The sequence below is a fragment of the Nannospalax galili genome, unplaced genomic scaffold (genome assembly GCF_000622305.1).
Source record: "Nannospalax galili isolate Female #2095 unplaced genomic scaffold, S.galili_v1.0 scaffold923, whole genome shotgun sequence".
Lineage (NCBI taxonomy): Eukaryota > Metazoa > Chordata > Mammalia > Rodentia > Spalacidae > Nannospalax > Nannospalax galili.
The window spans coordinates 1,718,642-1,734,310 of NW_008349753.1; the positions used below are offsets into that span (position 1 = coordinate 1,718,642).

A 15,669-nucleotide genomic window follows, 5' to 3' on the forward strand; every position below is an offset into this window, starting at 1 on the left:
CTTTCATCCCCATTTTTCCCTCTGGGACTGAAATAACCTCCAATGAACAGTGAAAACCCAACTCTCCATCCAGTGTTATCCAGAAAGGCTCCTGATTTTATAATCACAGGCTGTGTGTGTGTGTGTGTGTGTGTGTGTGTGTGTGTGTGTAGGAGAAGAGACTACAAATACTTGATTGCTTAAGTGGATCGTATTGGGTTATATTTGTTTCTAAATAATCAGGAGACTACAAATACGTGATTGCTTAAGTGGATCGTATTGGGTTATATTTGTTTCTAAATAATCAGGCAACTCTTTAAAGTTGCTGTATATAAGTTACTTTTTAACAACATTGTCGCAAGATGCTCAGTGCCCCAGATCTCGACGCCTATGTAAAGAGTTAGATGTGATGCTTTCTCATCCCGTTATCCTCATCTTGGGGGACATTCAAGCCTCTCCCACTATGCTCTGGGTGTGTCAATGGGCACCCAGCCCATCTGTGCATCCCCCAGCCAGGAACCTCCAGATCTTTCCAGACCTGTTTACAGAGCTCTTGGAAGAGGTGAATGCGTTTCCTCGGTGCACAGACGCTCGCCCCATCCCTTGCCACTGCCTTCCCATCTCTTCTCCCACCGCCCAGCTGCTCCTTCTTTCCTGCATCCTCTCTGCTCCCCTTTATTTCCACCCCCGCCCTCGCGGCTGGGCGCTCCCTCCTCCTCCCCCACGCGCCTGTATTTGGAGCTCCCGGAAGCCGCCGGCGACTCTCCCCAGGAGCAGCGTGACCAACACCGACTCCGGTTCAGGGGGAGGCGGAGGAAGCGCAGGGCCGGCGGGAGGAGGGCGCGAGTGGTCGCAGCCTGCTTTGCATCGCCGAGGCCGGACCCCGGGCGCCGCAGCAGGTCAGGCTGGAGCGCCGAGGCCGGGGAGAGTAGGGGGGCTTGCCGGGGCGCAGGTGTAGGGCGCCCCGAGGCCGGCGCTCGCAAGTTGCTCTCCCGGGGTGGGGTGGGAGGCGGCCTGGGCGCGGGGAAGAAAGGCGACACGGGCTCGGGGACCAGCGGCCACAGGGATGCGAGGACCGGGATGCGGGGATCTGGGATGCGCAGGTCCGAGCGCCGGGGGCGCGGGCGGTCCCCATCTGGGTCAGCGCAACCGGCGCTCCAGCCCCCCTCCAGGCAGGGCAGGACAGGGAGCCGAGCTCGAATCTGGCCGGCCACCGAGGCCTGGGCTGGCAGGCACTGCAGCCTCGGGCCGGTCTAACTTCGAAGGGTTTCCTTAGCTCTGCTCTGTGCCTCCCGGGGTGGCGGGGGCGGGGGGTGCCTCGGTGAGTGTCTTTGAAATGGATCTCGCCAGAGCTACCTCGATGCGAAAGTGCTAGAAAGAAACAGGTCTGGCTTCTCGTGCAGAATCTGACTTGAGACCATGAGTCACTTCTAAAAAATGCAAACGCAGCTGAGGCTTTGAAGGACCGCTCCGAAAATGGTACCCTGTAGCTGACCCTCAGACTTCTCCGCTAGGAGCTTGTTGTGACATCAGCAGGCCTGTCATCACTTTTCGGGCTGATGGTCGGCCATGCACATCAGGGTATTTATTCTCATCAGCACCATAGACATGCTGCGCGCTTAGCAATATGCGTTTGAGTGGATGTTTGGGGGATGTTTGGTGTTCTTTGGGACCAAATAGCCCTGGTGGAGAGGAACTCTCAGCGGCCAAGTCAAGGGCTTTTGCTTACGCAGTTAAGCAAATGCAGAGCAGCACAGGGGAACTTAGGAACCTAGTTTATCGGAATTGGTTGCAGAGTGCTAGACATTTACTGCCTATATTGATTTCATTTGTTTGGTTGATTGGTAGAGGGGTCTCGCTCAGGAATTTCAGGCTGGCCTCGAATTCGAAGCAATCCTCCTGCCTCTAATTTTCAGTGCTGAGATTTACAGGTATGCATCACTATCCCTAGCTTGTTTTTTTGTTTTTGTTTTTTGTTTTTTTGTTTCTTTGTTTTGTGAGGCAGGGTCTCACTCTGTAACCCAGACTGGCCTTGAACTCATTATATAACCCCAGGCTCACCTCAAACTCGAAATCCTCTTGCCTCAGTGCTGGATGACTGGTGGGCACCTTTTATCTGGCTGGATTTCTTCTAATTTAAGGAGCTTGCCTTAGAATTCTTGCGGAAATAGCTAGGACCACTTCATGTAAAATCACAGGGGTGGTATTATCGTTGGAATGATTATAGTCGCTGGTGTTTAATTAGGTTGTAAGCCTGCTGAAGGCAGGGAGGGTTGGAGGTGATTGACCCCACTCTGTGGAGTTATTGGTTCACAGCCCATTAAAAACAGGTACTGAAAGTTTGTGAAAGTAAATCAATGGTTTGCATCCAAAGTATGCTTTCTTCATGATACCGCATATTTTCCAAGAAAAGATCATTTCTCCACAAATCCCAAAATCTCAAAATCCTTAATAAAGTTAGACTTAACTGATCCCAGGAGGGTATAGAAGAATGTTGATGGTGAAAACTTATGAAGATAATTGCCAGCTGATCTTTGCAAGTAGGAAGTAGGTTTTCTTCCCCTTAAGGCTGAGAAGCAAAGGTACCTGGTCTCTTGATATGATACAGTGTAGAGGTTGCTATACTTTCTGAATAAAGACCTAGATGGTTAATAAGTAGGTTTTGTGGTCTCTAGTAATTACTCAGGTTTGCTGTTGATGGGTTGAAAGTGGCTGAGGACAATACAGAACCATTGTGTTTCACTGGACTTGTGGATATTGAAGTTTAGTTCATTTTCACCAGTAACAAAATACTTTTCTTTTTTCCCTCTAAGACGTTAAAAGAAAATACAACTATTCTTAGCCTGGAGGAGAAGGAAGAAACTTTTTCTGCTGGCCATAGATAGCTTTTCCCCACTCTAGAATAGAGTCTTTGGTGGGCCAGATCTAAGTGCCTAAATTACGACGCCCCCCCCCCGAAGTTAAATGCCCCTAAGAACAACATTAACTTATTTTATACATGTTGGTATTTTATTCTGCTTTGAGTATTTCCCAACAGACACTTTTATGCATGAGGTTTAATTTGTTTTGAATTTGTAATTATCATACATAGAAATAAGCCAAGTGCATGTAACTTATGACCATTGTATTTAAAGATGCATCTCTCAACTCATTACCAAGTTTGCAAGTCAGGCTTGAGAATTAGAGAGTTGAGAAAAGATAACTCTCAGAGCAGAAAAAATGGTTAAAAAGACCATATATCTAATAAAGTGCTCATATCCACAATACATAAAAAGCCCTTCTAATCTACTAATAAGATGGTCTAATGCCAAAGTATACCAAAAGAGAAAGATAAATGTTGGCTAGTGAGCCCACAAGAAGATACTCAACATCATTATTCATCAGGTACGCACAAGTCAAAACCATGTAAGATATCATCACACTCACAAGTATGATTATAATTAAAAAGACAATCAATAGCAAGTGTTGATGAGGATGGGGGTGGGGATTGGAAAACTCAAACAATGCTGGTAGGAATATGGTGCATTCCCGATGAAATCTCCACAGTATGGAAGTCTAACAAGGTCTGCATAATGACAAAACCAATTGACATCCCAAGGTGGATGGGGGAATATCACAGGGGTCCTACCTCAAGATGAAGAGCTATAGGCAATCAATGGATACTGAGAGCGGAGAATCAGTTTCTCCAGGGACTAACTCCCTGAGAGGCTATCTAATCCTGTGGGCAAATCAAAGCACAGGCATACATGAGCACCAATAAATGGACTCAGTGTGTTTATATATCGGACTCTGTGTGTTTATATATATATATATATATAATTTATTATATATAATTTATTTTCTATATTTGCATATATGCATGTTTGTGTATGTAACAATAATAATCAAGCAGACAAAAAACTGAGAGGGAGTGGGGGGAACATGAAAATAATGCAAAGACAATACTTATATATGAAATTCTCAAAAATAACCAAGTTAAAAACTGAACTGGGCGTGGTGGTGCACACCTTTAATCCCAGCACTCAGGAAACAGAAGCAGGTGGATATCTGTGATATTGAAGTCAACCTGGTCTACATGGTGAGTTCCAGGCCAGCTGGGGCTACAGGGAGACCCTATCTCAAAGAATAAAAAAAAAAAATTAAATTAAAAGTTAAAAAAATTTAAATGGTGCATTCAGTTTGGTCGACAAGAACAATTCCTCAGGTTCAACATACAGTTACAGTATGGCCTAGCATTTCCACTGTAAGTCAAGAGAAATGTAAACATATGTCCATGGGGAAAAAATGCTGGTTATAGTGGCACAGGCTTTTAATCCCAGCACTCTACTTGAGGGGCAGAGGTAGGCAAGTCACTGTGAGGTTGAGGCCAGCCTGGGATGGTCTATATAGTGAGTTCTAGGCTACCTAGGGCTACATAGTGATACTTTATCTCAAAAACCAACCAAACAAAAACCTATACACGGAGTTGGTGGTATAGCTCAGAGGTAGAATACTTGCTTAGCATGAGCAAAGCCATGGATTCAGATCCAGGTACTACAAAAATAAACAAAACAACAACAACAAAAAGTATACACGGATATTTAGAGGAACACCATTGATAGTAACTAAAAGGTAGAAACACCACAGCTGATGAATGAAGAGGTACGCTATGACATACCCATGCAATGGATCTTATCAAAAAGGAAGTAATTAAAGTGCTTGCTAATCAAGCGTAAGGACCTGAGTTCATTTATGTGAATGATCCCCAGCATTCACATAAAAAGCCCGGTGCAGTGGAGCATGCCTGTAATCTCAGTACTCGGGAGGCTGAATCTCGCTAGCCAGTCAGTCTAACTCAATCAGTGAGGTCCAGGTTCAGTGAGAGACCTTGTTTCAAAAACATAAGATGGAGAGCAATTGAGGAAGATATCTGACATCTGCCTCTGACCTCCACACAGGATCATCCACACATCACACACACACACACACACACACACACACACACACACACACACACAGGTGTGCAGTACTGTAACATGCTACAGTTAACAGTACGTGAACCTTGATATCAGCCATGGGCTGGTGAGACAGCTCAGTGGGCAAAGGCATTTGAATGACCTGAGTTTGCCTCCTGGGATCCACATAGTAGATCAGGAGAACATCTGCTCTCCACGTGCCCCCCCACACACATAAATAAATGTGATAACAATTTTTAAAAAAACAAAAGTCACAAAACCCAAATATTACATGAGCGCATTCATATGAAAATGTTTCAAAGGAATCAATAAAGACAGATCTGTTGATGTAGTTAGGACAGGGGAGTCTAGTAAAGGAGTGAAAGACACAGAGTTTCTTTTTGAACTGATGGAATGGGCAACAGTTGCACATATCTGTGTGTAATAAAATAATTGAACACTTTAAGTGTGTGAACTGAATGATGTATAAATTGTGTCTCAGTCAGACTGCTGGAGCGAAGAGGGCTCAGGGGAAAAAAAAAAAGAACAGCTTAAGTTAGTCTTCCTTTGCCCTCCATGTGATTTCCTGTCTCCCTCCTAACCTTGATTTTTTGTGTTAACATTCCCTAATTTAATTGTGAAACATCCTATGGCTTATGAATGAGTGCCTAAGTAATCCTTGTTTAGACTCAATTCGTTTTTGTTTTTTTGAAAGGTATATATAAAAACCTCACTTTTTCCCTCTTTTTGTTTGCCTGCTTTGGGGGTTTGTTTTGGGGATATAGTCCCCTGTAACTCAGGCTGGCCTCAGACTCACTAGGTAGTTGAGGTTGGCCTTAAACTCTTGACCTTCTTGCCTCCCATCTCCCAAGTACTAGGTTTGCTGATCTCATTTTCTTAAAACTTCCCTTGACGGTTTTAAGAATAACCTGTATTGTTACATGAAGTCATGTCATGGTCTCTGGCAAATATTCCCTAGTATGTATTGCCGTTCTCCTGCAAACAGGCATGTTGGCCTGTTGCATTTTACCACAAATGCTGCTTTGGACACTTTTCCTCATGTGTCTTGGCAAGAGTGACTGTGCGTGGACTATGTTTGTATATATGTGCGTGCATGCATTTGTATAGGGGAGAGTACCTGTACATGTGTGTGCTTGTGCAATGTTAGAGGACAGATAACTCAGTGTCACTCCTCAGGTGCTGTCCACCTTTGTTTGTGACAGGGTCTCTTGTTGGCCTGGAATTTACCCAAGAGACTAGGGTGGCTGGCCGGGGAACCTTAGGAATCTACCTGTCTCTACCTCCCCATCTCTGGGATTGCAAGCACATGCCACCATGTTGGGTGGCTGGCCGGGGAACCTTAGGAATCTACTACCTGTCTCTACCTCCCCATCTCTGGGATTGCAAGCACATGCCACCATGTTGGGCTTTTTTACATAGGTTCTGAAGATTGAACTCAGGTCCTCTTGCTTGACCTTTACTGAGCCATCTCCACAGCCCTGTGCTGTGTACTTTAGCTGACCTTTTTCTGGCATACACTCTAATGATATGTACCTAGCTTGTTCATTCCTCCAACTCAAACTCAAGTGACTAGTTCCAAAATTCTAGCTTCTGATTTTTTTTGAATTCTAGCTGTTGTATCTATTTTATGATGTGTTGAGAAGCATGGAAAAACACACAAGTTCATAGGTGGGGACTGAGGAGATAGGTCCTTGGGTAAAGTGCCTAAATAAGTGAAATCCTATAACGTGTCGTTTTGTTATGTGAGTTTTGTGTCCGGGGAATCTTGTTTTGTTTTTCTCTTGTCTTCCCAGTTGGAAAAAAACATGGCTTCTTTGACTAAGCAATTACATAACAGGTTTTCCCCCTTTTCAATTTCCAGCCCTGCATAGGAAGAAACAGGAATTTTTAATTTTTCACACCTGCCTGTTACCTGGCTGAATTAGGAAAACATCGAGATTCCTGTTAGCCCCCAGCTGCTCAGAATTTAAAAGCCATTTTTCAATACGGATAATCTGATTTTAAAAACCTCTCTAGGTCTAGAAAGAAAATATCTTGTTACTTTGTGTTATTCCCAGTGGAAATCCAGAGACACTCTGGGATTTGCTGATGATTTGTATGCTCTGTGTTGAGTGACAGCTGCGTGCTCACCGGGCTACAAAAATAATTATCAATGAAGGAAGAAGTAACAAATAGAAGATGTTATCTGAGGGCCATGCCAGGCATTGTCATCCTATTTCCTATTTTGTTTTTTATTTAGTTTTTATTTGCAGAAGAATCTTGAGTTCTTAGGAGTTTTTTGGTTTTTTTTTAATTTTTACAAAAACATTATTGAGAATTTCATACATGCATACAAGGTGTTTTAATCAAATCCATGCCCACTTTTTTTTTAATCCTATGGCAACAGGAATCAAACTGGGTCACACCAAGAAAAGTGACTGTGTTAGTTACCTGTTTAGTTGCGATGACAAAATACTTGATGAAAACAATTTTGGCTCACAGTTTTGGTATTCCATCTATGACTAGGAAGGCATGGCAGGAGAAGCTGGTGACATTGCAGCCATAGTCAACACAAAGAGATGAATGCTGGTGTTCAGTTTGCATTCTTCTTTTGATTTGGTCCAGGATCCCAGCCTATGCAATGGTGCCACCCACATTTAGGGTGGGACTTCTGTCCTCAGTTCACACAGTCTGTAAACTCCCTCCCCGGCATGCCCAGAGGTTTGTGTCTTCAGTGATTCCAAATCCTGTCAGGTTGACAAATCAGCGTTCACCATCACACTGGCCAATCAAAGTCTCCAGAGCCAAGTTAAATGGTGGCCTGAGAGTTCAGTCTTTCTAATTGTCTCTGCAGCTGGGGCTGATCACTCTGTGGACTTTTGTTTGGAAACCACCCTAATCTGATTGTGTCAGATTGCACCTCTACAGCCCCTACAATTCATATGTTGGACCACTCATCCTAAGTTAGGAATTGGAACCATTGAGAAGTGGTGGGTACCTTCTGGATACTCCAAAGTTCCTGCTGTGGACAACTCTCAACTTCCTATCTTCTGTCTTCCCTCAGAATGCTCCCTGACTAGGACTCCACTTCCTCCCAGGTCTTTCTAAATGGTTAAACTTCCTTGGTAATTAAAAATTTTAAGAAGAGGATTGCTAAATCTAAAGAGCTTCAGTAAGAATTGAGGGTGTTTCCTTGTGCATTTTGCATTCCTGAAGCTGAGTAAGTTATGAAGAAAAGAGATTTGTTTTGACTGGTAGCTCTGGTTGCAGGGGAGTTCAGGATCAGGTAGCTATACCCAGCAAGGGCTTTATGCTGTGTCAGTGAGTGGCAGAGAAGTAGACAGGGTATGCTCACAGGGTCAAAGGATTAGCATGTGGGTAGCCTGACTTTATAACAACCTACTCCCTTAGTGACTAATCTTCACCTTTGAGACCTAATCCCCAAAGACTTAAACCTCTCATAAAAACATCAGTCCATCTTTTTTCTGATGGGGTGGGGGTACTGAGACAGGGTCTCGCTATAGTCCCAGCTGGCCTAGAACTTGCTATAGACCAGGCTGGTCTTGTCTCTCAGAGATTCACCTGCCTCGGCCTGGGATGAAAGACACATGCCACCAATCCCAGCATGTCAGTTCATCTTAAAGGTGGTACCACTTGACCTCATCACATCCCCCACCCCCAATCTTCACAGTAATGCTCTGAGAAATTCAGTTTCAACTCAGGCTCCTACAAGAACAAATTACATCAAGTCACAGGATGGAACTCACATTCTTCCTTCTTCAGCAGTTGGCAAACTGTGCACGCATGCCACACACAAAGGCCCTCCAAAAGCACAACTGTCCTACAAGAATAAGTCTCTTCTCTGAACCCTTACCTTCCATGTGTGCTTCATCCTAGACAAATCTTCCTCATGGTGGGCCTGCAATGGAGACACTTTTCTTTCTCCCTTTTCCCCATAGTTGTGTTTTTCTCTTCACCTATGAAAAGCCTACATCTAGCCCTTCTTAATAATCCATGTTAGTGAAGGGCATATCTCTAACTCATTTTAGCAAGTTGCTTTGTCCAAGGATGTAAAGATCTCATAGGCAAGAAGAGGAAAAGTGTGTGTCAGGGTACACATTTGAGAGTGTTTACTAAGTTTGAGGGGTGAAGGTGCTGAGTGATTCTAATTCCTAAACAGGGATATTCTTGCAAGTCATGTGTGTTCTAAATATTTCTTTAATAAAAGTAAAGCAGGTCTAATGAGATGGCTTGCTGGGTAAAGGTGCTTGCCGTCAAGCCTGAGGACCTGAGTTTCATCCCCTGGAACCCACACCATGGAAGGAAAGAACCAACTCCCACAAGTTGTCCTTTGAACTCCACACATATGCCATGGCGTGGTGCACACACAATAAATAAAAACACAAAATAATGAATAAATACAAATATAGGGACTGGAGAGATGGCTCAGCGGTTAAGAGCACTGACTGCTCTTGCAGAGGACCCGGGTTCGCTTCCCAGCACCCACATGACGGCTACAAACTGTCCTTAACTCCAGTTCCAGGAGAACCTGAGCCCTCTTCTGACCTCTGTGGCATTGCACGACATGGTGCACTCACATACATGCAGGCAATACACTCATGCACGTAAAATAAAAATAATAAATAAAATATTTTAAAAATAAGAAAAAACAAGTGAAATAAACAGCAATCTACAGTCTAAGTTGTACACTGATGTTTAAAGGGTGAACTTCAGAAGAATTAAATCATGAGTGTCATACAAATGATGAACACTTACAAAACTGTTTTTTAAATAAAATAGCCAGAAAGATTTTCCAGGCAGTTTAAAGAAGACAATTTACAATATAAGAATGAATTTACTGAAAAGATGTGCAAATTGAGTCTTCCACAGTGGACGAGAGGTCGGTTGGAACTTCACAGAATAAAGCGTTGGGGGTTGGTTTGTTTTTACATGCCTGTAAACAGTAATTACTTGTTTTACTACCCTTTTGTTGTTGTTGTTGTTTTACAAGTTAACATCTGTCCCTACAGAGCTATAAAGTAGCCTAATCAAAGATGGTGACTGTCTCAAACAACCCAGAAGGATGAGTAGTTCGGATGCTGACTAAATCTGTACTTCCCCACTAATCCTCACACTGATGATGACAATATTTTTTGATGTATCATCACCAGGAGATATTTTGTGTGTCATATGGGAGGAGTTTCAAGTGACATTTCTATAACAGCGTTCTTCATCCATTTCTATCCTTTTATTTATGCTTTACTGTATTACAGATTTCAAAAAACCAAATTGACACTCAATCCTAACTCACTTTAAAAATAAGTACAATTACCCACACATGCATGAAATAATTTAAGACGAAGGTGCTCGGAGGAGGATTTCCAGTAAAATATTTTTTATTTAGTAGTTATTTGTCAAAGCTTGTAGTATTTGTGCTGTGGGTTATTTTTTTATATAATTTAGATCCCAGTCATAGTGATGATGGTATCAGAAGAATTTTTTAATCATTTAAAAAATTTACGACAACATAGCTATTTTTGATACAGGAAAGTGTGGAGGAGTGCTGAGTAGAAGACATAGTTAAAACAATCTCCTGCAGGACAGGAGGAATTAAATATAGCTTTAAGGAGAAAATAGAATTTTGCAAATTTGTGACTGCTGAGGAGCAGCCTATTTGTGTTTTCTTCATAAATGAATAATGCTGGGACTGGAGAGATGGCTCAGCGGTTAAGAGCACATACTGCTCTTCCAGAGGACCCAAGTTTGCTTCCTAACACCTACGTCAGATGGCTCATAACTGCCTATAGCTTCATTTCGAGGGAACCAACGCCCTCATGGAATCTGCAGGCACCTGCACTTGTGCACATTCCCACACAGAGGTTTAGCAGTTAAGACCACTGGCTGGTCCTGCAGAGGGCCTGGTTAGGTGCTCAGCATCCACATGGCAGCTAACAACCATCCATAATTCCTGTTCCAGGGGATCCAGTGCCTTCTGGCCTCCTTGGGTGTCAGGCACGCATGTGGTATACTCACATACATGTAGGCAAAACACTCATATACATAAAATTAAATGAAATCTTTTTTAAAAAAAAATTTAAATTTGAGGCTGGAGAGGTAGCTTAGTGGTTAAGAGCACTGACTGCTCTTGCAGAGGACCCAGGCTCAGTTTCCAGCACCCACATGGCAGCTAACAACTGTCTGTAACTCCAGTTCCAGGGAATCCTATGCCCTCTTCTGACCTCCTCAGGCATTGCATGACACAGGTGCACTTACACACATGCAGGCAATACACTCATACACATAAAATACAAAGAAATAAAATGTTTTTTAAATTTTAAAAATCTTTTAAAAATGGAGAGTAATGACTTTATCTGGTGTATCAGGGTGAGCACTAACTCCATTTTGCTTTTCCACATAGCATTTCAGGGGTGTTCTTTGCAACTATTTGTGTTTTGGAATTTTACATTTCAATCTAAAAATATACAAGAAGACACCACACAATTCTTTTAGGCTGCCTACAGATAAAAATGCGGAAATTCTCATAGTTTGACCTACTTTTGCTTTCTGACCAAAAATCAAGAATCAATGATATTGTAAGACTGAATGAACCAATAATTGAATGAATCAATGAATGAACCAATAATTCACTCCCTGTTCTGATTTAGGCACAATAATAAATAGCTAAAAGTCTTGGTACTTATTATACCTCTCAAAAGGAGATGATTATAGTCCACCACATATTCATCCTCTCCCCCCACTTTCCGTCTCTCCCTCCTTCTCTCTCTCCCTCCCCCTCCCACCCTCCCTTCCTCTTTCCCTCTCCCTTTTCTTTTTGGTTATCATTTATGTGCAGTGCTCATCTTAATTTTTCTTCCCTTTGATGAAGTCACTATACATCATTGGGGGTGAATGTGTGTTATAAACAGACAGCTCTATCTGGATCTACATGTTTGTCTTTCATTCTCAATTTGTGAAATACTCAGTTATTATGTCTTTTTCCTTTTCTTTTCTTTTCTTTTCTTGACTTTTGAGACTCTGTAGCCCAGGCTGGCTTGGAACTCACTTTGTAACCCAAGGGAGCCTCAAACTCATGGCAATCCCTCTGCCTCAGCTTTCCAAGTGCTGTGATTACAGGTGTGAGCCACCTTGCCTGGCTGTTATTGTTTCTTAAAATATGCTTCCCTTCTCAGTCTCTTTCTCCTCTAATTTTCACTTTCTTTTTTCTTATAGTTTCTACAACTCTAGTAAGAACTACTGCTTTTCAGTTACTTCAAGGATATTAACTTCATCCCCTCAACCTCAGTTAAAATGGTAAATCTCTCTGAAAATTCCAACATCCATGTCACCTTGGGGCTGTTTGTTAATTATCTTCTTTCTGGAGAATTGATTACAGTTCTCCAGTCCCTCACCTATCAAATGATTTTGGGTTGAACTTTGGACATCTGAGCAGTATATTGTGAGACTCTGGGTCCTTTGGGAAATGCCCAGTTGTCTTTGTTTTTATCATTTTGCTACTTGGTTTTGTTTTATTACCAGCCAATCAGTTCTGTTCTGTGTTGTATTCAGTGGGGAATAATTCCAGCGTCAGTTCTATTTCCAAAGCTTTGAGTCACATGTGTGCACTATTTAAGGGTCAGCATTGGACACAAGCAGTGGTTTATGATTGTTCCGTTCTCAAGGACTGTGGGGCTGTCCCACACATACACAACTCAAGGGGAGACTGGGACACCCCCAGAATCAGGGTGTTCCCTTCCTCAAATCTCTTCTCTCTGGGATCTCCCCATACCCTTCTGCCCATGCGTATGCTGTTTCCCGTTCTGGCCAGAAAGACTGGATTTCTTTTGGAAGTTTCAGCTGTGCATCCTGCTGCAGTGTAGTTTTCCCAGATTAGTCTCAGGACAAAGCAGTGAGGAAAAAATAGCAGCCAGTGCAGAAGTGCACAGTGCAGGCCCACACACTGCTTAAGTTAGTGAAGAAGAGCCGAACTCATCTATGGGAAATAGGGAAACGGGACTCAGACAGGTCAATCATTAACTGGGGTTCCCATGGATATATGGATTGTTACTGAAGGGGCTGTGTCTCGGGTAAGGTTCTCTGATTCCCAAAAAGCTTTTTCTATTATATCAAATTACAGGTCAGAGCATCCTGTTCGAGATTTCAGTTTAGAGCAGAATTACTTATTCTAAAAAGTCAGTGGCATGGAGCCAGAAAGACAACTCTGCAGTTAAGAGCACTTCCTACTTTTGCAAAGTTCAGTTCCCAGCACCCATGTCAGGTAGCTCAAACCAACTGTAACTCCACCTCCAGGGGACCCAAAGCCCTTTTCTGGCCTCCCCAGGCACCTGCACACAGGGGTGAACACTCACACACACACTTATACACTTAAATCAAAAACTAAATCTTTTTTGAAAGTCCACAGGAATTGGTTCTGAGGACAGAACCCATCTGTGCAGGGAGGAAACATGAGATGGTAAGATAATCTCTTAATGTATGATATTTTGCTTTCCTGTATTCTACTCAGAATTGGTAGAAAAAACAGGAAGTAGATCCCTCCAGGGAGATGACCTCTGAACTGTAGGACTCTGGAAGACATCTTAAAGGAGTTGGGATTGGTGGACCGGGACCAGCAGTGCCAGGAAGGACCCCTGGTAGGGACCGTAAAACACAACAGCACAGCACAGCACAGCACAGCACAGATGTGGGGTGGGGTGGTACATGTGGGGGAATGCAGAGCCGTCTTTGTAGTGCTGGGGTTCTCTCTGGACCCTGGTGAGCTGCCATGTGAGCTAGATGGGGTATCTGAAAAGAAGTCTGTCTTCTCAGCCATGGCTTAAGTTGAAGTGGTAGAGGAATCCATCCAGGATCTCACAGGTGCTTTCTCTAGTTTTAGGAATAATTTTAAGTGTTTTGTTTTGGTTTTTTTTTTCCACTTACCTAACTCTCTGATCTTTCCTATTTTGATTATATTGCCCGAAACTTTTCTGAAATAAGAAAGACATGGTGGCTGTGTAAGTCAGGTCTGTTTCACTGTCTCAAAATATGTTTGGACCCACGTTTTCAGAGTCTTTGGTCCGTGGCCTCTTGGCCCTGCTGCGTTGGAGCAGTGCTGGGACAGTGTTTGCTAGCGGGAAGGAGAGATAGATGCCAAAAAGCAAATAGATGAGTAGAGATGGGTCCCCATAGCCCTTGGAAGGCATCCTCTCAGCAACCTGCCTTCCTCCCACTCAGCCTACTGTCTCTCAGAGAGTCATGAGCTGGAGACCAAACCTTCAACCCGAGACTTTTGCATGACATTTAAGATCCAAACCGAAGAGTGACTTATATTTACTGTTTGACAGGAAGTTGGCTCCAGAAACGGCATAGGGCATTCCAAGGCAGGCTTGTTGTTAGTATAAGCATCATTGTGTGGTGAAAAGTCCTTGTTCAACTGAACATAGCTGACTTCCATTGGCCTCCTACTACAGCTGGGTAAGAAAGGTATTTCAGTACAACTCAATTTTCTAGATATCACCATTGTCCCTAGCTCAGAGTAGGGACTGACCAAATGAAACAGACATCCAGGGACATGGTCAGGGGATACATGAATTGTCTTTCTACAACCCAGTACCCTAATTAAGAAGAGTGAATCTAAAGATGACCTCCTCCAGTGACTGGTAGTTTCCTAGGAAAGGAAAAACGTGTGGTGTATTTGTGGCTAAGAGAATTTATCTAGGACAGAGTGGTTTGATAGTAGTTTAACAATTTAGGGGGAGGGGGTCTTTTTGAGACAGGGTCTCCCTGTATCCCTAGCTGGTCTGGAACTTGCTATGTAGACCAGGCTGGCCTTGATGTCATAGAGATTCACCTGTTTCTGCCTCCTGAGTGCTGGGACTAAAGGCATGTACTACCACACATGACATAACAAATATTCTTGAATTTTGGTGTGCTTACAGAGAAATGAGCCTATTGTGACTTTATTTCTGCAGAGAATTGTACTATACTAGTTGTCCAACTTCACTATGACAAAAGGTTTGAAAGTCTTCAGTTTTCTATACTTCATTTCCTATTTAATACCTAGGCTCCTTATCACAGAAACTGATGGATCCAAGTTTCCTTTAAAGGATTACCAGAGGGCCTAGGTGATGGCTCAGTCTGTAAAGTGCTTGCCATGGGATTCCAAGAATCCCATGAGTTTCATCACCGGAACCCATGTCAAAAGCTGATCATGGTGGCATGTACTTATAAACCATCCTAGTGCCAGGGAGATGAAGACAGGTACAAATTCACCTAGGATCCTTGGGGTTCCAGCCTAACTGAATCAGTGAGGTCCAGGTCAGGTGAGAGACCCTGTCTCAAAAAGTAAGATAGGGTCTGGGGAGATGGCTCCCTGGATAAAAGCATAGGTGTGCAGGCAAGAGGACTTGAGTTCAGATCCCCAGCACCCACATAAAAGTTGGGCATGGCCATGTGTGCCTTTAACCTCAGCACTGTGGCTATCAGCCTAGCTCTAGGACAAGTGAGAGACTCTGTCCTAAGGGAATCAGATGGAGTGTGATAGATCAGGTCACCCAGACTCTTCCTCTGACCTCCCCAAGTGCATGGGCATGCATCCCCACACACACACACACACATATGCACACATACGTAAAGTGTACAGCACCTGAGGAATGACATCTGGGGTTGACCTCTGGCCCATGCATGGATACATATACACATGCATGCATGCACAGTTGCTCTCTCTCTCTCTCTCTCTCTCTCTCTCTCTCTCTCTCTCTCT

The 15,669-nt window shown here is 43.4% G+C and overlaps 1 protein-coding gene across 2 annotated transcripts in view; it reads left to right on the forward strand.

The window, feature by feature from the left end:
- Positions 1–537: 537 nt before the first annotated feature.
- Cap2 (cyclase associated actin cytoskeleton regulatory protein 2) overlaps positions 538–15,669 on the forward strand; it is a 177,176-nt gene continuing 162,044 nt past the window's right edge. Inside the window, exons 1-2 of one of the 2 annotated variants that reach the window (XM_008847062.3) lie at positions 538–878; positions 12,144–12,224. The gene's annotated coding sequence lies outside the window, so the exon portion shown is untranslated. The remainder of the gene's footprint in view (positions 879–12,143; positions 12,225–15,669) is intronic. The other variant, XM_008847061.3, reaches the window with a different exon arrangement.